This window comes from Chiloscyllium punctatum, chromosome 32 (assembly GCF_047496795.1).
Source record: "Chiloscyllium punctatum isolate Juve2018m chromosome 32, sChiPun1.3, whole genome shotgun sequence".
NCBI classification, from domain to species: Eukaryota; Metazoa; Chordata; class Chondrichthyes; order Orectolobiformes; family Hemiscylliidae; genus Chiloscyllium; species Chiloscyllium punctatum.
Genome location: NC_092770.1, coordinates 69,583,109 through 69,608,482, shown reverse-complemented (window position 1 = coordinate 69,608,482; position 25,374 = coordinate 69,583,109). Strand labels below are relative to the sequence as shown.

At 41.6% G+C, this 25,374-nt stretch overlaps 1 protein-coding gene across 11 annotated transcripts in view; it reads right to left on the bottom strand.

Annotated features, from left to right (window-relative positions):
* Positions 1 to 25,374, bottom strand: part of LOC140458257 (ataxin-7-like protein 1) — a 247,119-nt gene that overhangs the window by 159,423 nt on the left and 62,322 nt on the right. Inside the window, exon 1 of one of the 11 annotated variants that reach the window (XM_072552642.1) lies at positions 10,297 to 10,320. The exons of the other annotated variants lie outside the window; for them this stretch is intronic. The gene's annotated coding sequence lies outside the window, so the exon portion shown is untranslated. Of the gene's footprint in view, positions 1 to 10,296; positions 10,321 to 25,374 lie in introns of those variants that run through there. 11 annotated transcript variants of the gene reach the window in all.

Sequence of the window (25,374 nt, the reverse complement as noted above, 5' to 3'; positions counted from 1 at the left end):
AACATTAGCCACTGCTCAAATTCACCAGACTCCCAAACATTCATCCACCAACAGTCTCCTTCAATCAACTCATATCTGACAATAATAGCTTCATCTCAACCTCATATACTTAATACTACAGCTAGCCTTGCATCCACATTTCATAGATTGCACACGGTCATAAAGTTAAAGACATTGTACCTACTCACTGACACACTTCCTTTACACTTATATGGGACAAGGTGGTGCAGAACATGAGACAGCAGGAATTAAATGGAGGGGGACTGCATATCCTCACCCTTGGAGAGGTAATGATGTTGGCCTAATCCTCCTCCTCCTCCTCATCCCAGCTCCAGATAGATGCACGTTTGCACTTAGTCTCAAGCCCCTACCCAATCCTCCATTCTCATTTTTATGCCATTCACATTTTAGGTGTCCAAGAAGAGCCACCTAGCCAAGGCTGAGAGTAGGCAATAAAGCAACAGAAAGACAACAGTGACACTGAAGCTGCAGTGTCACTCAGTTTCACACTTACAGCCACCAGTTTAGAAACTGCATGTTAAATTTACTGGACAACACAGGCAGGATCTGCATGTAATGAGAAACTGGGCACAAGTGACCGCAGCCAGGGTAGACGGCAAGGATAGTACACGTTCCAGCTCACCAGATGGCAGGTTCAGAGACAAGCTTTACTGCAGTGGACTCAAAACTGCTCTTCAACAGAAAAGCTGACAGCGGAATGTTAATCAGTTTTCACCACAAAACATTGTGTGCATTGGAAAGCTTGCAGTTAATGTGAAGGATCAAGAAGTCATCCAGTGCCAAAACAGTGAAGGCTTTCAAACAGAGACTGAGGCTGATCCTTCTGAGTGTATTAAAACAAAACAATTAACTGTAGATGATGGAAATCTGAAACAAATTCAGAAAGTGCTAGAGAAACTCGGCAAGTCTGGCAGCATCTGTGGAGAGAAAAACAGAGTTAATGTTTCAAGTCCAGTGTCGAAGTTCTGACAAAAAAATCACAGGATTTCAAAACAGACGCTACCAGGCCTACTGAGTTTCCCCTGCACTTTCTACCTGTATATTGGTGGACCCAACCACGGTGCAGCTCTGAAAGCCAATACTGAAGTATCTACTGCAATGGCACTTCCTTTCATGCAGGGTCAGCTCGCTGGTAGTAAGCTGTGTCTGTTGCCTATCAGACATGCAGCTGGTGCAATTATGGTACAGTCCACAACCGGCATTCTAAGCTCATAGCTGCTCAGGTAAAAACAATGACTGCAGATGCTGGAAACCAGATTCTGGATAACTACTCAGGATTGTCCTCCAAGGCCATCTGCAACATCTGCACTGAAAATCAACAGTCCTTCTCCAGCCATGTTGTTGCCACTTGAACACTCAGTCAAATGCAACAGTGACTGAGGGAATACTGTCTATCATAAATACTGAGAGTAAATAGGAGTAAATACTGTCTGTCATAGATAACACCATTTCTGTACACTTCCTTGTATCACTTTTTACCTCTTTCCCCTCCCAACCTGAGTAATTTAGCCCTGGAAAAATCTCTTGCAGTTTACTTAAAACTGCACTTTCAAAGTTTCAACTAATATTTGGCCCTCCATTCGCTCAAACACACCCTCAGCTCCACTGCTGATGTCCTCATTCCCCAGCTACACTCGACCCATCAAGACAGCCTTCATTTCTATTCCCATACGTCTCTAGACTTAGAGACATAGTGGAAATCTGGTTCAGTCATTCAAGATGAGATCTGGTTGGACTAACATCAGGATCTGTAAAACTGCTCACTATTCTTAGATCATCCTCGAATACAAAAGTAATGTGTCATTTTGGCTTCTTCAATAAAAACTGTCTTGTTAAACTCTCATCACCTATCACCAGTGCCCTCACCTTCAACAAGTACTTGATATTTATGGAATTCTAAGTTCAGACCATGAGCTATCTTTGCCACTCAACACCTTCCCCCTTGCCTACTGGGCGAAACCTCCTTTAAAGGTCCCCCAAACCCTAGCCCTAAACTTGTATCTTTCTGCAGTCATTCTTCCAACTTCTCTAGCCACATCCAAATTCACCTCGTCTATGAGACCACAGCCCCTGCAACCTTGACCTTATTCCCACTAAATTGTTGACCACCCATTTTTCCTTCTTTCTTGGTTCCCATGTAAGCTATTGTTAATGGATCGCTCTCTTCAGATATCGTTTCCCTCCTTCCAATCTGCGAAGATCATCACTTTCCTAGGGAAAGTTACTATAACCTAAAGGCAATCTTCAATCTCTCTCGTTTTTCCAAAGTCGCCTTCAAATCTGTGCCATCCTCCACAACCTTGATATCTGAAGATCTCCAATCAGATTTTGGCCTTGGTATGCACCAAAAGTACTCTTACTCAAGTCACAAACAGTTGACAGTGACAAAGTCAATCATCCCATATTATCCTTCGTAGCCTGTCATCAGCCTTTGCTGTTGACCACACCATCCTCTTCTAATGCTTCTCCAACACTTTAACCAGCTGAATGAGACTTCACTCATTATTCTAGCCAGTGTTAGAGATTCAGCTTTCTCCTTGCACCAATACTTCAGGCAACCTCCAGGATTTTTCTTTGATCCTCTCTCATTATTCACCGACATATCGTTCTTGAAAACATTATCTGAAAAGGATGCATGAGTTTTTAATTGTACTTTTAATTTTGATGGCACCAAGTCTACATCACGTCCACTACTGTATATAAATTGTCAGTCAGATTGACCAACACTCCGTTCTCGATTAACAAATTTCGCCCCACTAAATAAGTCAAAGAACAAAGCCATCGTCTTTAGTCACCAGAAACTCTTTTCCCTAACCACTAACTCTATCTATCTTCCTCGTAACTGAGACTGAACTAGACTGATAACAAACTTGGTGTCATACTTGACCCTGAGATGAGTTTCAAAACACATATCTACATCATTACGAAAGCACCTCAATTTCCAGCTCTTATTGTCATCCATCTCTGCTCTGCTCAGCTTAGAATGCAGATCTTGCCCTGACTGGAGTTGTGGCTACAAGTGTCAGATTTCAGTGAGAACATGTTGAGTGAAATACAAACATCCAATCCACTGTTCACTGCTGAGGTTCAGGGAAATACAGCCCTCAGCTTAGAACACTTCTCAACTTCCCTCTCATCCAGTACATTGTCCTGTCCTACAAGTCCTTGGTCATTGGCCACATAATGGCATTCTGAGGGAAATGGCTTCTCGTCTAGATAAACCTCGGAGCAAATGGCATATGCAAAATCTATGAAAGTCAGCATAAGCTGCCATAGCAGCACACAACCTTTTTTTTGTTGGCATATAACTCCTAGAGAATCCAATTCTGCAGTTAGCAACAGCTCCACTCTTTACCATCCCTCCTTCACTGACTATCAAAGGAATTTTAAATAACTAAAGAAAGCAACAACCACTGGTAAAGCGTGAAACACCAGTAAGAAAAAAGTATCAGCCAGCAACTAATCCTCAAGATAAAAATACCTTTAAACAGTGATGGAGGGTATGACAGGGATCCCCTGTTGCGAAACAGTACGAGATTAACAGAGGGTACAAATTGAAGCATTGAGATCCAGATCATATCACTGGCATCAAGTCAACCGTATACATCAACTTGCATCGTAAATCTGCCTAATCTGCACACTTCTTGAAATCAATTCACTGAACACATACACTAACATGTGACAGGATTCATCCAAAGATGTGTGTCAAATTGACAAGAGATTTGGAGTTCCATGGGTAAGTATAGCACCTAAAAAAGGCATACGTTATCCAAATTTCTCTCACACTGAATATTAATGTGCAGTTGGATTGCAAGTCACTGCAAAAGAATTTTGCACAGACTAAGATCCCAGAAACAGTGGTGCCTCAAACTTTCATTTATTCAACAGTTTTACATTTTAATGCTGCAATTTAAATGCTGTATTTTAAATCTAATAGATATGCATAAAAAAAGAAAATAAATAACTTACAATTATAAAGGACCTTTCATAACCTCAAGATATCACAGAGCTCTTTAAAGGTCATGAAGTACTTTCAAGGTGTAGTTATTGTTGAGAATGGAGAATGCAACAGCCATTTTACATAGAGCAAGTTTCCAGAAACAGCAATGAGATAGATGACCAGTAAATGAATTTCCAGTGGATAAACATCCCTCCCCCAAGCTTAGTGAAAGTGTGCTGTGGAATGCATTTTCACTCATGCAACTGAAGGCAGACAAGGTCTCGTTTATCATTCACTCTTAAAAACTGGCACCTTTGACAGTGTAGCACTTGATTACATATTCCAGTAATTGGAGCTTCTTTCTCACCCTCTGACTCAGTTTGAGTGAGTTTGATGTCAATTCAAAGTGGCCTGAGATAGCCCTATCAAATAAATCCCATTTCTTACAGTGAGATGGCTACTAATGTGTTAACGAACCACCAAAAATATATGCTATAATGCTACAGAGGTCATTGTATCACTGAACCCAAGACAGCAACAAGTAACTTTGGCAGCTGTCTTTGGCAGGATACGGTGCCAAGATCAAGTGAATAAACACAATCAAAACAGTTTCTGAGAAAAAACTGAATCCTGTAAAAGCACAGAAACTTATGCAGAAGGCTGTCTTTTATGCCACTATGACTATGCCAAGAAGTAGTTATCCAGCCTAATCCAAATTCCAGCACTTAGTCTTGTAGGTTACACCATTTTCGGTGTAATTTCAGGTGAAATAGTTCCAGTAGTTTTTAAATGCAAAAAAATTAAGGGGTTTCTGCCTTTATACCCTGTCAGACAATGAGCTCCAGATCTTTATCACCCTGCAGGTCAAAAATTACTTCCAAGAGCCTCTCTACTACTACTTCTATTTAAATCTATGCCCCATGGATATTGATCTCCCAGGTAATGGAAACACAGTGGATAGAAGGACTCATCTAGATACATTAAATTCTACCCTCAGCATTCTCTAGCCTTCAGAGAACAATCCCAGCCTGCCCAAAGTTTTCCTCAGTTGAGTTCTTCTGACCTGGCAACATCCTCCTACGTACCTACGTTTGCACAATCTCATTCTCCCAGTAAGGTGGCGATCAGAACCATGCTCTTGTTGTGGCCCAGTTATGATGATATTACACACCTAAGAGGTGAATTTTATTTTGTTTTTTTTAAAATAAAGAAAAACTGAGGCAAAGGTGCTGATTGGTCTACCCAGAACCAATAAACTAAACTATCTGAGAAACCATGGGGCTTTTTAAAAAAAAAATTGGAACAATAGATGCAGCCTGTATGGTTGGGGTCAAACTTCCAAAGAACCAGGACTTTAATTTTAGGTTTTCTGTAGCAGTTGCTGGGATCTTGAAGCTGGGTTTGGAAGGTGCAGTACACCTCTCCCCACTTCACTCTTTCTCTGAGTTTTCTCTTGATGTTTTTCCTCCTGCACTGGAGAATTGCATGTGAGACAATCTATTTTATTGATTTTGTCTTTGCCATGTTTGTAGAATATTACCATATTGCAACAGTTACTGTTTAGTAATTAAATAAGCTATTATTCTGTTAATTTTTCCAGTAGAGTTACAGGATCCCAATTTCTTCTTTCTATTGTTGTATTTTAACATAGTGTATGAATAAAATGTATTTTGCTTCAAGACTAATAGGTTGACCCACCGAATTGCATCTTGAATGAAACACCTAGCTCTTGCCTTTAAAATAAGAGAAAATTAGGGTCCAAGCTATCTTTTAATATATTTTGGTGGTGTTTGGTCTGGTCAATAACAGTGTTTCATACATTTTCTCCTTGATTTTATAATCAAAGCCATGGCCAAAGAAAGGAACCATTCAGTATGCTTTCCTCACCATTTTATCTACTTGTTCTGGGAGCTTCCGGAATGAGTAAGCATTCACACCAAAGCCTCTTTGTTTTTTTATGCTTTTTCAAATCCAAATATTTAGGGTTCTGTCCTTTTCTTTCTAGAAAAAAGCTTTGCCTCGTTTTTCTCCCAAAACACATTACCTCTGGGTTGAATTCCATTTGCCACTTTACGTCTATTAAATCCAATGATGTTTTATTGTAATTGATATATTTCATTCTTGCTAATAGTTACAAGAACAACCTGCAAGCTTCTTAATCATGCCCTGAAGTTTAGATCTACACACAGATTGAGTACAGGAGTTGGTTGGTCATGTTGTGGCTGTACAGGGCATTGGTTAGGTCACTTTTGGAATATCGCATACAATTCTAGTCTCTTTCCAATCAGAAGTATGTTGTGAAACTTGAAAGGATTCAGAAAAGATTTACAAGGATGTTGCCGGGGTTGGAGGATTTGAGCTTTTAGGAGAGGCTGAATAGGCTGGGGCTGTTTTCCCTAGAGCGTCGGAGGCTGAGGCGTGACCTTATAGAGGTTTACAAAATTAGTGAGGGGCATGGATAGGGTAAATAGACAAGGTGCTTTCCCTGGGGTGGGGGGGGGGTCAAAAGAGTCCAGAACGAGAGGGCATATGTTTAAGGTGAGAAGGGAAAGATATAAATCGGACTGAAGGGGCAACTTTTCCACACAGAGGGTGGTGCATGTATGGAATGAGCTGCCAGAGGAAGTGGTGGAGGCTGGTACAATTACAACATTCAAAAGACATCTGGATAGGTATATGTATACGAAGCGTTTAGAGAGTTATCAGTCTAGTGCTGGCAAATAGGACTAGATTAAGTTGGGATATCTGGTCGACATGGACGAGTTGGATTGAAGGGTCTGTTTCCATGCTGTACATCTCTATGACTCTATGACATATGTACACACACATACATGTAACAACAAAGGACCGAGCATTGAACCCACTGGAAATAGCTTTCCAATCATAATAAAACCTTCACTTGCTGCTACTGAACCAATTGCATAACCAACTTGCCACTTGCTCTTGGATCCCATTGGTTCTTGTGTTTCTGAACAGCCTGACATGCGGGCACCTTGTCAGAAGCCTTCCTAAAATCCACGTTGACCAATCAAATGCACTATCATTGACCTATCTTATTAGCATCTTTTAAAAAAAGTCAGACATTACTCTCTAATTTACACTGTCCCTTGATTTTTTAAAATTATTTACCAAAGTCAGCTCTGTAATTATTCTGTGTATCCATTCTCCTTTCAAAGTTACACTGTTATCTGTCTTGATTTAAAGACAAACGTAGAATAAGTGCACTATCATCAATGTTAAGAGTTAATTATAACTATGAATTCATAAAGGCAAATATGTTACGTTACTTTTCCTTTTAGACCAGTTGCCTGATTCCGTTCTATCTTGAAGAGGCTGTCTGCCTACTGTCACTCTAACATGGGCTGACCTGCATTCCTGAAGCACACTTGTCTCACACAGATAAGCATGACAGCCTTATCATTTCCTATCTCTTTAAAGGTTGCAGCACACTGATCGGCAGAGTATTCCCCAACTCAGTTGTTCAGAAATTGACATTTAAAGTTAGAAAACAAGTTATAAAGAATATTCTCAAGAGAAAGATTACCAAGTAACAAAACGGTATTCTTGTAAGAGCACTAGTAACAAAGGCATGTTGTTTAGCACCTTGAATCAGCTCTGTCATTCAAATACATAATGACTCATCTCTACATCAAATCCATTTATCTTTCCTTGCTTCTTATTGTTTGATAATGCTTGTCGAACTGAAACCTAATGTTTCAATTAGTAGGAAGGTAGCATGTGGCGCAGAATAACAGCAACAGCACAGGGCTCATTTCTCATTCCAGCTGACATACTTGGTGCTTGCCTCCTTGGCCTGCCCCAGTCTAAATTCAGCAACAAGTGAATAATCAAAGATGATACTGGGAGAAAGCAGAATCACAATGAGTGTTTACAATTCATCAGAATCACTGTATGGCTATAGCACAGAGTGAAGCCATTTCGCCATAGTATCCATGCCATCTCTGCACCTTCTGTCTTTTCATGTAGTTCTGAAAATATTCTCACCTCAGTTGATGATTCAATTATTTTTTGGAAGCAATAATTGAGTCTGCCTTTTACATACTCTCGGGCAGTACATCACAGATCTTAATCATTCACCTATTCCCTTCATGTAATTATTGCTTTTTTATTTGCCAATCAGCTTAAAACAAATCCCATAAAGATGCTTAAGATAAACAATAGCCACTGCCACAGATGGTCTTCATTATGGTTTGTCGAAGACTTGAAGATGACTATCTGGGTGCAACAAAATTGAAGAGGTAGATCTGGAGTAATCCCTTTACAATGGAGATACAATGAAGTTTTCTGAGTGTCATATTGAGATTCTCAATTTTTATGGGGAATATAGAGCATCACTACTTTGGCATTAATCAACTCCAGCCTCCCCACTACTCCTGACCCACTCCAATTTGCCTATCAGACATACAGATCCATGTCAGATGCCATATCACTTGCCCTTCTCTCCTCCCTAGAATACCTTGACACCAAGAACAGCTACGTAACAACCCTACTCATTGACTACAGTTCAGCCTTCAGCACTAATATCCCCTTGAGAGTGATTACGAAAGTTAATGATCTTGGACTAAGCCCCACTTTCTACAACTGGATCCTTAGTTTCCTGACCCACAAGCCACAATCAGTGAAGATTGGGGACAATATTTTATCCTCACTAACACTCAATACTGGGGGCCCCCAGGGGTGCATACTCAGCCCCCTATTGTACTCATTCTATACCCATGACTACGTCGCCAAATACCCAACTAATGCCATTTACAAATTTGCTGATGGACACCACCATAGTCAGTCAAATCTCAGATGGCGACGAAACAGACTACAGATGGGAGGAAAACCAGTGCACTAAGAACACCCTAGCTCTCAATGCCAGCAAAACCAAAGAACTCATTTTTCACTTTCGGTAACATGTTACACATGCCCCCCTACACATTAACAGCACAGAGGTGGAGCGAGGGGAGAGTGTCAATCTCCTGGGAGTGGTCATCCACAACAAGCTTTCTTGGACTCTTCATGTGGATGCACTGGTTACAAAGGCCCAACGTTGTTTCTTCCTCAGGCAGCTGAGGAAATTTGGCACGACAGCGAATACCCTTGCCAATCTTTATAGATGCGCCAGAGAGCATTCTGTCTGGACGTATCACCACCTGACATGGCAACTGTACCATTCAAGAGCGGAGACAGTTACAGGGAGGTGTGAACGCAGCCCGGACAATCACAAAGGCCAACCTCCCATCTACAGAACCCATCTCCCAGGCCCGCTGTCAAGGAAAGGCCACCAGCATTCTCAAAAGATCCACCCCACCCTGACAATGTTTTTCTACAACTTCTACCACTGGGGAGAAGATACAGAAGCCTGAACACACACACCAGCCAGTTTTGCAACAGTTTCTACCCTACTGTTGTTAGAATACCGAATGGACTTACAAACTCTTAACACATTTGCCTGTACCCGTGTTTTTGTTTTTGCCGCTGTTTACATATTATTTACTTACCAAATGCTACTTAACTCTGTGATCTACCTGTATTGCGTGCCATTCAAAGCTTTTCACTGTGCCTCAGTACACGTCACAATAAATTCAATTCAATTCAATTCTCATTTGACTGACTGATGCCAGGGGACAGTGGAATGCCTGAGACTAAGGCCTCTTTGGGAACACAGATAATTGCTTACAAAATCACTTAGCTTGTCTTAGAACAAATCCAATATTATATAGCTTCTTTTAACCGATTTTTGACACAGGTCCGGGCAGGTGGGACTGTAACCCTGACCTTCTGGCCCAGAAGTAGAATCACGACCACACCACGAAAGTCCTCGAGAATGATACGAATTGAGCGAAAGCTGACAGTGCTAAAAAAATCAGTGAAATAAAACAACTCACCTCTGCGATAATCATATCCTGCGCAGGAATGTGAACACAGACCTTCTGCCCCAGCGGTAGGGACACTGCCAATGCATCACAAAGTCCACACTGTACAGTTTATGAAGTTGCCTGTCTCTTTTAACAATAAAAAAGGTCTCTTGTTGAATTTGTTTGTTCCAAGTGGGCCTTACGAGGAACTGCTGGCTAATTTGAAGAGCACTAACATGGGAATAGCCATTTGTTTCCAAGTTTCCAAACTTTTGGCAATGGTGCAAGTAATTAAATAATTAAATAATTCACACCTTTCAGTCCCACCCCCAACCATAAAGAAAAGCAGAAACCAAAACAGACAGAAGCTCTTATCAGTATTCCCCAGAAATACTTTGTTGTAGACCTTACTAACAAGAAGAGCATGAACAAGTAGCTGCAGGAAAATAGCAACCTGACTGAAAATCATACCTGATGAAGACTTTCAATCTTTGCTGACAGCAATAAATGGAAAGGCAGATTATTGGAATTACTGCGTGGGCCGAGTTAAACAGAAAAACAATTTCTGACTGCCAGGTCTGTAGATGGTGCTGTAAAGTAGGTTGCGTTCTTTTGAACATACAGTATTATCTTGTCGTGCAACGCTCAAAAAGGACAGCACCATCTACAGGCGTGAAGCAAGAAAGTAGAAAGTAATATTAAAAATTGCAACTTCTACTTTATAACATTCTTAACGAGGCACTTTTGCTCAATCATGAGTGCAAGTCAAAAACTAATGTTTCACGAAAACCTTTTCTTAAAAAAAACTTGAACTCACAACTTGATTTCTGTAAGTCATATTTTTCAGACAACCTTTTCAAACGGAGATCTAGAAATACCTGGACATTGTGTTCAGCAGTCTTTCAATTCTCTACAAAAATACGTAGTTACAATGTATTTCAAGGTTGCATTGATTTTCTTATCATCTCAACTGGTATGGCTGTGTGTACAGTTGTCAACTGTGTATTCAATGAAGTTTAAAGTGCTAACTTTGTTCACAACAAGGCCTCTGTGGCACAGTGGAGGGACCTTCTGGCACAGTGTAGTATCACAGTGTTCACAAACCTTGCAAAAACATTGTAGTATCCCTATCTTTCACCCAGAAGGCTTGGATTCAAGTCCAACTTCTCCAGAAATGTGTCATAACATCTCTGAACAGGCTTATTAGAAAAATACATACAACAGACAACAATGTGTAAGAAAGCATCTGCTTACATATTAGGGAAACAGTTATGTGTAAGGTCTTGTACGATACACAAATGGATGAGACACCATTAAAGTTCATGATAAATTGACACCCCCAAATTGGAATGAGAAATTCTATCATTTTTAATTAATAGAAATACTTAAATGTCAAAAGTGCAACTCATTGGTGTAATTTACTGAAACATCACCAGATGAGTGAAACCTAATGCAAAGCAATTATTTAAGATTGCAGCATATCCTGAGGTTCAACAGAAATCCTGGATGATGATCTTCCTCTTGTGTAGAAAACTGTAACATCTCAACTGCTAGCCTGGACTCAATTTAAAATGTAAACTATATGATTTACAAATAATAGCAAGTGCTCAGCAATGCTGGACATTTGGGAGTGTCAACGTGTGGGCTCACATTGATGGTGCAAACTTGCAATCCATCAAACTGCCAGCAGACAGCAGAGGCACGTACTTCTTAACAGAACAAGCGACAGAATATTGCAGAAAATCTATAAATCAATTGAGTACCCACTTTTAGGTTTATACTTTGTCCTTATTTTTCTCTTTCCATTCTAAACACCTGTGTCCACAATTGTAATGAAAACTACTTACGCTAACTTGTCTCATGGTTGTTTGCCTTCTTTTGAATGGTGGAATCTCCAATGACAGAAAAGTGTAATTTCAGTGTTGTTATGGACTAAGCAAGACCACTCAAAACATTCTTGAGCAGGCAGCTCCAGTTCATAACTTTGCAATTTATTTCGGTAAAGGTACAGTGAAAATTACTTTGAGTAAGATAGTTAAGTTGACTCCTAGATTTTAAAGCAGACAAAAATGTATTCACAAAATTGTACGATGAAACACAAAAAACAGATTAAAAAACACCTACAGAACTCAACCTATCCAACCAGACTTAATTATGCAGTTCCAAATATACAACAGTCCCAATATGCAAACTCCCTTTAAAAATCAGTGTAAATGGAATACATGCTTACAGGTTGAAGTCAAAGGGCAGAAAAGAGAGAGAGAGTTTCCACACAGCTCTGTGTGAACTTCCATCCAGTTCAAGACTGAACTAAACTGCTCAGGTCAGCTCGTTAGAGAGCTGACCACTCCCCTTTCATTATACAGGTCAGTTCTAAAACATGACCATTTTGGCCTGAAGTCTCATCTGTTTACATATAAACAAAAGGCCTCTCAAAATCTTTGTACCAAACCAGACTGATCGGAGCCTGGCCTAGTTTATTGCCCCTTAAACAAAATCAAGGACAGAGTCTCCTTGGACCAAGGAACAGCTTTTAGAAAAAAAAATGGACTAGCTTTATGACAGTGCGACATGTTTACACAGTTAGTTTCAATCATAAATGGAGGTGCGGGAATCCATAATGGAAAGTGACAACAGGAAATGCACCCAAACATAAAACCTTTGGAACATTATATAATCTATACAAGGTTGTTGGATTTAAGGTTTTCCTTGGGCTCTACAAAGTTGCTCATCTGACTGTCATCATGATTCATGCATCTTTAAATCATTTAGGTGTCATACTAAAGTGAGCTGAAAAACGTGCAGGAGAATCGATGTTTCGGGCATAAGCCTTCTTCAGGAATGAGGAGGGCATGCCAAGCAGGCTAAGATAAAAGGTAGGGTCTGGCGATGGAGGAGGCCAAGGACCTGCATGTGTTCTCTGAGGAGGCCACATCGGGTGCAGCGGATGAAGTAAATGATGTGTGTGGAGGTGCAGGTGAATTTGTGATGGGTATGGAAGGATCCCTTGGGGCCTTGGAGGGATGTGAGGGGGGAGGTGTGGGTGCAAGTTTTGCATTTCTTGCGGTTGCAGAGGAAGGTGCCGGGAGTGGAGGTTGGGTTGGTGGGGGGTGTGGACCTGACGAGGGAGTCGCGGAGGGAGTGGTCTTTCCGGAACGCTGATAGGGGAGGGGAGGGAAATATATCCTTGGTGGTGGGGTCCGTTTGGAGGTGGCTGAAATGACGAAGGATGATACGATGTATCTGGAGGTTGGTGGGGTGGTAGGTGAGGACCAGTGGGGTTCTGTCCTGGTGGTGATTGGAGGGGCGGGGTTCAAGGGCGGAGGAGCGGGGAGTGGAAGAGATGCGGTGGAGAGCATCGTCAACCATGTCTATGTGGAAACTGTGGTCTTTGATGAAGGAGGCCATCTGGGTTATTCGGTATTGGAATTGGCCCTCCTGGGAGCAGATGCGGCGGAGGCGGAGACGAAGGAATTGGGAATATGGGATGGCGTTTTTACAGGGGGCAGGGTGGGAGGAGGTGTAATCTAGGTAGCTGTGGGAGTCAGTCGGTTTATAGTAAATGTCCGTGTTGAGTCAGTCGCCAGAGATTGAAATGGAGAGGTCTAGGAAGGGGAGGGAGGAGTCTGAGACGGTCCAGGTAAATTTGAGGTCAGGGTGGAAGGAGTTAGTAAAGTGGATGAACTGTTGAACCTCCTCGTGGGAGCACGAGGTAGCGCCGATACAGTCATCGATGTAGCGGAGGAAAGGTGGGGGGTGGTGCCAGTGTAGCTGCAGAAGATGGACTGTTCCACATATCTGACGAAGACGCAGGCATAGCTGGGGCCCATGCGGGTGCCCATGGCTACTCCTTTGGTTTGGAGGAAGTGGGAGGATTGGAAAGAGAAGTTGTTCAGGGTGAGGACCAGTTCAGTCAGTCAAAGGAGGGTGTCAGTGGAAGGGTACTGGTTGGTACAGCGGGAAAGGAAGAAGCGGAGGGCTTTGAGGCCTTCGTGATGGGGGTTGGAGGTGTATAGGGACTGGATGTCCATGGTGAAGATAACGCGTTGGGGGCCAGGGAAGCGAAAATCATGGAGGAGGTAGAGGGCGTGGGTGGTGTCCCAAACGTAGGTGGGGAGTTCTTGGACTAAGGGGGACAGGACCGTGTCGAGGTATGCAGAGATGAGTTCGGTGGGGTAGGAGCAGGCTGAGACAATGGGTCGGCCGGGGCAGTTAGATTTGTGGATTTTGGGCAGGAGGTAGAAACGGGCGGTGCGGGGTTGTGGGGCTATGAGGTTGGAGGAGGTGGATGGGAGATCCCCTGAGGTGATGAATGGTCTGGGAGATGATGGTTTGGTGGTGGGAGGTGGGGTCATGGTCAAGGGGGCAGTAGGAGGAGGTGTCTGCGAGCTGGCGTTTAGCCTCAGCAATGTAAGGATCAATGAGGCAAACTACCACCACGCCTCCCTTGTCTGCCGGTTTGATAGTGAGGTTGGGGTTAAAGCGGAGGGATTGGAGGGCTGCACGTTGCGAGGGTGAAAGGTTGGACTGGGTGAGAGAGGTGGACAGGTTGAGGCAGTCAATGTCGCGGCAGCAGTTGGCTATGAAGAAATCGAGGGTGGGTAAGAGGCCAGCGCGGGGTGTCCAGATGGATGGGGTGTGTTGGAGGCAGGAGAAGGGTCGTCAGAGGGTGGGCAAGAATCCTGGTTGAAGAAGTAGGTGCGGAGGTGAAGGCGGCAGAAGAATTGTTCGATGTCTCGCACGTGTTGAACTCGTTAATCTGTGAGTGTAGGGGGATGAAGGTGAGGCCTCTGCTGAGGACTGATCTTTCATCCTCAGAGAGGAGGAGGTCTGGAAGGATGGTGAAAATATGGCAGGGCTGGGAGCTAGGAACTGGTGTGGGGCTGGAGCTGGGAGGTGGGGGGCAGGGATGGGCACGGGGACAGAGTTAGGCTTGGGAGCAGAGTTGGGCGTGGGGGCGGAGATCGGCATGGGGCCAGACCATGGCAACACGACGCCTGGAGGAAGAGCGCCCCATCTTCCGCCTAGGAACCTTCCAACCACAAGGGATGAATGCAAATTTCTCCAGCTTCCTCATTTCCCCTCCCCCCACCTTATCTCAGTCCCAACCCTCTGACTCAGCACCACCTTCTTGACCTGTAATCTTCTTCCCGACCTCTCCACCCCCACCCACTCTCCGGCCTATCACCCTCACCTTAACCTCCTTCCACCTATCGCATTCCCAACGCCCCTCCCCCAAGTCCCTCCTCCCTACCTTTTAGTTTAGCCTGCTTGGCACACCCTCCTCATTCCTGAAGAAGGGCTTATGCCCGAAACATCAATTCTCCTGCTCCTCGGATGCTGCCTGACCTGCTGCGTTTTTCCAGCAACACATTTTTCATCTCTGATCTGCAGTCCTCACTTTCTCCAAGTCATACTAAAGTGATCCCACTTTAGAAGGTGTTGACTCTATTTGGAACAAACCAACCTTCACCAATTTAAACAACAATGTTTCACTGAGGTTAATCTGTTAGGCTGAAACATAATGAATGGAAGCCAAAAAAAAAAACAGCCATTCAACAAGTCAAATTCTCTGAGCTAAATCGTTGTTACATTATTTAACTGATAAATATTTCAGAGAAAACTATCCTTTTGGACTATTAGTCTCTATGTATAAGCTGCCCAAGATCTTACAATCTTCTTTTCAGACAGTCCCTAAGAATTGAACATGGCTTGTTTCTATTCTGGATCAGTGGGTTCTGCCAAGTCCAATACATGATTTGCACATTCGGGCACAAGGGGCAGTTGGTGCTTGAAGGGCTGAGTGGAAGCTGAAAGATTGTGCTCTCTCTGATACCTTGACTTACTTACTTCACTTTCCAAGGGACTTCAGGGATGCTTTGAAGACATTCCCGAAAGAATTACTGTCATAGTCTTGGGAGTTTCTTTCCATGACAGAGTTCTGAATAGTGCAGTTGCTTCGAGAGTCTGGTGTATTTAACAAATAACTAACATGGCTTAACAAAGTAATCAACTAGGGAACACAAAGTATAAAGGTCTGTGCATGCATTAAATCAGCCAAATCTAATTGATAAAAAAATGAACTCAAATCAAACTGTAAAGCTACCTTGGTGAAAAGTCTGTAAAATCAAGAACAAATCTATTGTCACAACAAAGCTGATCCACAAATCATTCTGCAGGAAATATTAAAATGTACCGCTGAAATGTACTCTCCAATGTGTACATTTTAAACAGGCGTATAGCTCATTAAGGACTACATTAAGAACTCATTGTGAAATGAAGGACATCTATTTGTTTATGTTTACCATATAGCTTGCATAAGTGAGACACAGAGAGATGAATACCTATTGGACCTGACATTAATGGCTTATGAAAAGCAGTGATCAAGTTCACACGCAACGGAAGTGGGCTGCAATTATTCAGGCATTAATGAACTATATGTGAATAAGCAGATTTTCCAATAAACCAGTCAGCAAATTTCCTCCACTTGAGTATATTCCCAGAAGGAACAGCATAAGCTGAAACAAAAAAAAAGTGCATTTGAGGTTTCAGTCTTCTGAAGTAATTCTATTACCTTATTGCAATAGTCTGTATCCCTGCCTAAAACCAAAACATTAAATTCTAGATTTGTTAAGTGTGAGGCTTAAGTACCAATCTCTACCTACATCATGGGAGAAAATACACACTCCCCAGTGGACATTAAAAATTAGAGAAGAGACTCAAACAAAGATCCTCATTTTGGTTTATTGTTTAGGCCTGTTAAGGACAAAATGGTATAGCACTCTAAAATGGATTAAAGAACAGTGCATTTTTGTGTCTACAGAAGGCAATCTGGCTTTACTGGCTATAAAACAATAATCTCTCAGAATTAGAAGAATCTGACAACTGCCAAACTCATACATAAAGAAATAACTTAAAAGGGAAGCTGATACAAGATTTAAGTATAGTCAGTTAAACATCACACAACACCAGGTTATAGTCCAACAGGTTTAATTGGAAGCACACTAGCTTTCGGAGTGACGCGCTCTTCCTGCTCTTGGAGTTAAATGCCCTATTTATGAAGTCAAATGCTTTATGAACAGCTCTCTCCATCTGTCTTGCTACTTTTAATTACGTAACAACCTATATAGCCATGGCTCTCGATGCCAGTACCCACTTTGGAATAATAATCTTTATGTTATGCTCTCTCTCCATGTTCTTTGTATCAAAGCACATTGCTTCACACCTTTCAGTCCTGAACTTCACTTGTCACTAACCCCAGGTCAACTTCCTTTTGAAGTTCTGCACTGCACTCCACAGTTTATAATTCTGTTTTGAGTTGTCCACAAACTGTAAAATAGTTCTCTGCATACCAAAATCTAGATTATTTATATATAGCAGGAAAGCAAGAGTCGCAAATCTGACCACAGAGAACTCTACTGTAAAATTCATTCCAGGTCAAAAATATATATTAACCCTTACTCCTAGCCCTCAGCCAATTTTGTCTCCACATCGTTACCCCCCCCAAAAAAACTCCAGCAAGTTAGATACACACAATTTTCCCTTAACAGAGCCATGCTGGCTCCTCTGAATCAAGCCACATTTTTCAATGTGATTATCAATTCTACCCTGAATACTTGTTTCTGGAAATGCAAACCAAAGTTAAACTGACTGTAATTGCTGGGCTAATCTTTCCAAACTTTTCTAACAAAGTATGCAACTTTCCTCCACCACACCAAATCCATGAAAGATTATTGCCTCTGCCCCTGCAATTCCACCCCACTGAGAATCCTCTTGCAAGGATGCCCGCCTTGAAGAAGTTTTCCTCCTCTCTCTACAAGAATCGCAGTGAGCGTGTCTCTCTCTCTCTCTCTCACTGCAACCCCCAGGTCATCTCCTCTGCCCTGAAGCTCTTCCTACCTGCCTATCTTCCTTTCCACCCATCCACTCCACCCTCCTCTCTGACCTAATCACCTCCATCTCTACCCTTATTCACCTATTGTACTCTATGCTACTTTCTCCCCACCCCCACCCCCCTCTCATTTATCTCTTCACTCTGCAGGCACCCTGCCTCTATTTCTGATGAAGGGCTTCTGTCCGAAACAGATTTTCCTGCTCCTCGGATGCTGCCTGACCTGCTGTGCTTTTCCAGCACCACTCTAATCTAGACAGCTTATCCAATTGTTCCTTGTTATCAATTTTAAACCCTTCTACTGACTCTGGTTCCTCTACTGACTCCATGACCTGGGCAGCATCTGATCTGCAGATAAAGACAGATGCAAAATATTGATTTATCAGCTCAGCCTTGCTTCTTGTCTGTTATATGTATATCCCCTTTCAGTTCTTAATCAGCCCTACAACTTTGAGATTTCCTTTTATGTTAGCTGACTATCTTTTTCTTCATTATCCCTCTTTGCTCGCTCATTTGCTTTTTAACCTCCCTTCTTAACCTCCTGTAATAAGCTTGGTTTTCAATTGCACTTTCAACCTGAAACCTATCATAAGCACATCTTTTCTTCATTAATATAATCTTCATCTCTACGGTCATTCAGGGAACTCTGGGTTTGTTTGACTTATCCTATCCCATTGAGGGAAAGTACACTGACTGTGAGCAAACTATCTTCTCTTTGCAGGTAATCCATTTATCAGTTACCGTGAACTTTCCACAAACTTTTGACTCCAATCTTTCCAAGCCTAGATTCATTCTTTCCCCATGAAAGACAGCCCTCTGCTACTTGATCATTCTTACCCTGGACTGACCAATCTTGTCTTAAACCTTATGGTACAATGATCACTATCCTCAATGTTCTCCCATGGTGACTAGATGCACCTCAATTCAAAGAACCAGGTCTAGCTTTCATATTGGACTGGACACACACTACTAAAGGAAATTCTTCTAATATTTAATATTTATCATAATTGTCCTTGATTCTGTCTTTGAATGCATGAAACAGCTTCTTTCTCCAGCACTGCAATGCTCTCTTTAACCAAAAGTGATACCCACTCCTTCCTGTATCCCTTGCAGTCTTTTCTGAACCCTACAGCCAAGAATATGTAACACTCAGACTTGTCATTCCCTAAACCAGGTCTCCGTTATCACTGCAATATTTTCATCCTACACAGCTGCACCTGTAACTCAACAATCTTAGTAACAACACCACCATCTCAAGGGGAACAAGGGACAGGCAATAAATGCTGGCCCGACCAGTGATATCTCATGTCTTGTGAATAAATAAAAATATTCCTTGCATTCACATACATGCAGTATAACCATGATTTAGACTTAATCGCTTTCTCCCTTACTCTGAACTCAGACACTAAATCACAATTCTTATTTCACTGCTGGCTGCTTCATCCATCATTTCATGCACCCTGTTATTATTTTCCAGCAATCTCTCCTGGTTCCCACATCCTTGATGAATTAGTTTAAATAATGCCCAACAACAAAGCAAAATATCTTGGAAGGAACTCAGTCCCTGCTGTGTCAGCTGCATCCCATGTTGCTTTTTCAGGTGCCATCTCCTCCATAGCCAACAGCAGTGTAGAAGGAATCTAAAGACCTCCCTCCTACATCATCATTTCAGCCACACATTCATCCATGTGGTCTTCCCATTTCTGTATTAATTTGCACGTGATACTGAGTAATCCAGATATTATTAACTTAGAGATCTTGTTTGTTAATTTTCTATCTGGCTTCCTGAATTCTGATTGCAGAACTACATCCCTCTTCCTACTTACGGCTTTAGTACCAATGTGGACCACAACCATTTGCCCTCTCAAGAAGGTCTTTCATCGTCCTAAGACATCCTTAACCTGAGCATCAGAGGGGCAACAAAGCATACTGGAGTCAATGTTGATGACTACATAAACACCTGTCTGTTCAGTGAAATAAAAAACTCCCCATCAGCACTGCCCTTCCACCCCTATAGCTGGCCCATCCATGATGCCACTGGCTTGCCTCATGCTGCACTCCTTCAAGGCTTCAATGTTTTCACCAACATCCAGAACAGAAACTTGTTTGAGATGGAGACCTCTAGGAACTCCATACTACCTGTCCATTTTTCTTGGACTGCTTGGCAGTCACCCATTCTCTATCTGCCTGTTTTATCCTAACACATAGAGTGACCACCTGTTTGAACATACCACCCATCCAGTTCTCGTCGTCAGATACAGAGACTCCAGCCACTGCTTGAGCTCTGAAATGCGGAGCTCAGGTTTGTGCAGCCGGTGTCACTTCCTGCATACGGGCTTCGCTGGGTCACAAAGTACGTCCACAACTCACCAGGAACCACAAGACAAACATTCTACTGGGTTGATCTGTCCTGACATGTGTTAATCTTAAAAACTTCTAAGTTACATTATTTTCTTTATAACTTTAGTTACTTTCACTTATTTTATATGGTTGCAGGTGAGACACAGGAAGGGAGAAGTGACCTTGTAGGTACTTATTACAGACCTCCAATAGAGGAGAGGGAGGAAACAGCATTTGTAGGTAGATTATGGAAACCTTCAGGACAGGTAGAGATGTGATAGCTAGTGATTTCAATTATTCTCAGGTAGACTGGTAAAGAGGTAGAGTGTGGGGCACTGAAGGGGAGAAACTCCTGCAATGTATGTAGTGAACTCTCTGGAACAATATATTTCCAGTCTTATCAGGAGGGAACTGTGCTGCATCTTGTCCAAGGAAATGAGGCAGGGGAAGTGGGGGACATTGGAGCCCGGGGCAGGGGGCGGGGCGGCGGTGGAAGCATTTGGGAAAATGTAATCATAATAAAGTAAGGTTCAATATCAAGCTGAAAAAGAACTTTTAAAAACTGACAAAGGTTAAGATCTCAGATGGGGAAAAAAAAAGACAGATTTTAGGGATCTAAAAATTGAACTGGATCAGGTTGATAGAAAAGCATTTTGACTGATGAAAACTAGGAGACTTTCAAGAGAAGGATAGGGTGCAAGCTAGGTACATATCCATGAGAACTAAATACAAGATATTCGATATTAGAGTACCCTGGATGGCTTAAGAAAATGATGAGAATATAAGAGGAGAAGAGAAAGGAGGCACATGATGCATACCAGAATAATAATAGCAATAGAAATCAAAAAGAGAACTTAGGCTAGAATAAAGAAGGCTAAAAGGAAGCATGAGGAAAGGATGGCAAGCTGCACTAAAACAAATCGTAAAATGTTAAGAGTCAAAGATTAGTGAAGGATACAGTGAAAGAACAAGGTAAGCTGCTCATTGAAACAAAGGTTATGGCAGAGGTACTAAATGAGTACTTTGCTTCTGCCTTTAACAAAGTAGAAAATGGTGACAATGTCCCAGTTGAAAATGTGGGTATTGAACAACTAAGCAGTACAGTGATAGATAAAGAAGAGGTGCTAAAAAGGCTGACAGCACTCCAGGTATGGAAGTCACCAGGCCAGGATAGGATGCATTCCAGATTGCTGAGAGGGGTAAAGGAGCAAATCGCAGAGCAGGGACACAAATTTTCCAGGCCTCTCTGAACACAGAACTAACCTGCGAGAACTGGAGAATTACAAATGTGACACTGTTGTTTAAGGAAGGGGCAAAGGAAAAGCTAGAAAACTACAGACCTCCCAGCTTGACATCAACAGTGGGAAAACTAATGGAGGCCATTACACAGGATAAGATAAATATACACTTTGTCAAAAGCAGGTCAGGAGAGGAGTTGAAAATGGTGTTCCCCAGGGATCGGCGTTGGGATCCTTGCTTCTTTTGATTTACATGAACAGTTTGGAGCTGGGTGTTAAGGGAAAAATCTCTAAATTTGCAATGATACTAAGCTAGGGAGAATACGGAATTGTGAGGGTGATGCTGAGTTACTTGAGAGACATTGACAAATAGGCCAAATTGGCAGACACCTGGCAGGTGAATTTCAACACAGGTAACTCATTTTGGTAGAAGGAACACTGAGAAACAATACAGGCTCAATGGCACAACTTTGAGGGGTGTACAGAAACAGAGATACCTCAGGGTACAAATGCATAATTCCATGAGTGTGACCAAGCAAGTTGACATCATTGTTAAGATAGCTTACAGGATCCTATGACTAATAAATAGGGGCACAGAGTACAAAAGCAAGGAAGCGATCTTGCACCTCTACACATCATTGGTCAGACCACATTGGAGTACGGTGTTCAGTTCTGGGCACCTAATTTAATGAAGGATGTTAACGCCCTGCAGACAGTTCAAAGGAGATTTACTAGAATTATGCCAGGAAAGAGGGATTTTTGATACAAGCAAAGATTGTAGAAATTGGACTTAATCTTCTCTGCTACAGGGAGAATAAGAGGTGACTTTATTAAGGTGTTCAAAATTATGGACAATTTTGACAGGATAAAAGGAGGACATTGTTTCCACTAGTTGGTATACTTGAAAGGTGATGCATTTAGAGGGCTATGGAGCTAGGTAGAGAATGAGACTGGCTGGGTAGCTCTTTCAGGAGCTAGTATAGACATGATGGGTCAATGGACTCCTTACTCTGGTACTATTAACTGTAAACTGGAGATTAGCAGAAAGTACCAATTCTTTACTCCTATACCTATAAATTCTTACTTTCCTTGTGTTAATTTAAAAAATTTTTGAAGTTGAACCCAGTCCGCAACAACAGCTGTGTAACCATCAATTAACTCAACTTTCCTGACGTCAATCTTTTCTCAAACTCATCAGAGGTCAGGAAATGACATCTTTTTGCAGGCCCGACCTTTATCACTCCAGTAAAGTTAGTGAAAGGCCACGAACCTTGGCTTCTCTTCATCACCATCCTCAGACCACACTCAGTCACAGGTCTGACTCCTCTCACCCTCAGAAGCTAAGTGAAGTTTAGGTGTAATATAACTTCTATGCCAAATAGTATAATAAAATGCCTGGACTCCAAACTTTGGGCAAAATGATGGCACAGTTGTAATGTCACTGGACTGCTGATCACTCACAAAGAACTCTAAAATCTGGAATTGAAAGTTAGTCCCAGTAATGAAAGGTTCTTGCACAGTTTAGGAGTACTGGGGATAACGTATTAACATATACTGATGTTAGGTTAAAGCACAGAAAACCAAGAGTCAGGACTAAATGATAAGTCTTTAGGTTGGAAAGATGTAATTAATCAATCAATAAATCAGTCATAGGGCCTCATTTGTATATTGTCTACATTAGTCAGTTGGAGGAGGAGGTAAAGTGCAATTTTCCCAAATTTGTTTACAACATGCCTCCCGATGATTTTTGTTTGTCATGAGGACATACGAAATTTGCAAGAGAGGTTAAGTGAGTGGGCAAAACCTTGGCAGATGGCATTTAAAACAGAAAAGTGTAAGGTCATGTACATTGTAGAAAGAATCAAAAGATATATTACTATTTAAATGAGAGAAACTCTACACAATCTGGCTGATCTTGTGAAAGAAATAATTAAAAATATAAGTGCAGCAAGTAATTAAAAAGCGAGATGAAATTTTGGCCCTTCAAGCCACAATGAAATGATTGACTTATCAGGAATGGTTAAACAGGTTAGGTCTGTATTGGTTGGAGTGTAGAAGAATGAAGGTTTGAGAGTCTTGACTGGCTAGATGTTGAGATGATGTTTCAACTAGTGAGAGAATCTTAAGACTAGTTGACATAGTTATCGAATAGGGAGACATTAATTTAAAATGGAAGTGTGAAGGAATTTCTTTCAGAAGTAGTGAATATCTAGAATTCTCTAGCCTCGAGAGTTGCAGAACCTAGCTCTCTAAAAATATTTAGAGAGCAATTAGAGAGTTGAGTGCTATGAGGAGATGGCAGGAGAAAAGATAGGCCTGTGGCAGATCAGCCATGATTTCATTAAATAGTAGAGCAGGCTAATGGGGCCGAATGGCCCATTGACACTCCTATTTCTTCTGTTCTTATTAATGATGACCATAGACCTATCAGGGATCATCAAGAAAACTCACTTGGCTCCCTAATATCCCCTAGTGAATGATATTAACCATCCTTGCCTTATCTCACTAGCATATATTCCTGATGCAGAGTAATGTGTGATTCACTTCCATCTGAAATGGCCTAAGAAGCCACTCAGATTAAAGGCAGTCAAAGGTAGGCAACAAATGCTTACCCTTGTAGTCACATGCACATTTTAAGAATACATTTTTAAAACATTTTTGTAAAACTTGCAAGTGTTGATCAATGTCATGACATGCTTGTTCGGAGTAGAATTTAAAAGAGGAGACTTTAGAGAAGTAACTGACATGCTCGGATCATGGTGAAGAATGAAGAAACAGCACTCATATTTCATCATTTCATTAACTGGTGAATGGTGATTTAAGTGCAAATACTTTCCATCAATATGTTTTCTTCAGGACAGGTGAACAAAAGAAATGGAGTCAATCATTACAGACTTTAAAAGGCATTTATTTGCAGTGTTACATATTACAACCCAACAGTCATAATTTCAGTTTGTATCTATTTCTAGGTGGTATAAATGAATGCCCTGTGAAATGCCCACCATCTACATACAACAATTAATATACAAATAACCAATACACTCACCAAAAGTAAGTGTATCAATTGCAATTAGTACCAATGTATAATTTTAACAAAAGTAAATTTGTCATTGTCGGCAAAATTAGATAAACAAAATTAGATTAACCAACATTTAACAATGGTTTCACTGTTTTGAATAAATTCTAAAATTTCTGCAAGTTTCCCTTTCTTCCAAATAATGAGTAGCATTAGTGAAAACTTCTTTTCCACTTCAATAAGTGGAATGCTGTTGTACTCTCTGACTGCCACCTTCAACATAATCAGTGCCACAAATGCTGGTAAAACAGAAGTGCACTGGGATGTCTGTTTGAGTTGATTACGTTGGCAAAAACCACACTATCCAAATGTGAAACTACAGAAAAAAAATTCTGAGTAATATTCATACGGAATCAAATAGATCAACATTTGTCTCAGAAAGTGGGAGAAAAATCTCAATTTTTAAAAACAATTCATTCATGGGGTGACAGTGATGCTTGCTAGGCCAGCATTTATTGCCCATCTCTAATCGAGAGTCAGCCATGCTGCTGTGGGTCTGGAGTCACGTGTAAGGCAAACCAGGTAAGGATGGCAGTTTCCTTCCCTAAATAGCATGGTGAACCAGATCGATTTTTCCAGCAATTGACAACAGATTCATGGTCATCATTGGATTCTTAGTTCCAGATTTTATTTGCTACTGAATTCAAATTCCACTATCTACCATGGCAGGATTCAAACCCAGGTCCCCAGGACAATATCTGCTTCTCTGGATTAATAGCACTACCAATAATATCACTAGCCCATCGCCTCCCCCAAGAAGGTATCTTAACAACCCATAGATAAAGTATCATAACTACAAGCAACAAAGAGAGTGAAAGATCACTGTTTCTATACTGAGTTAGCCAGGGCAATTGTTGGGAAGCGAGAATTGCCCTTAGTGCCCCAAACAAGACTTGGGGAAAATTATCCAGAATCCTCCACTCCTAATCACTATCAGTAACCCCTGGCTTAACAATGGTGTTTATGAACATAAGGCCAGGACAGGATGAGGCTACACTGAATTC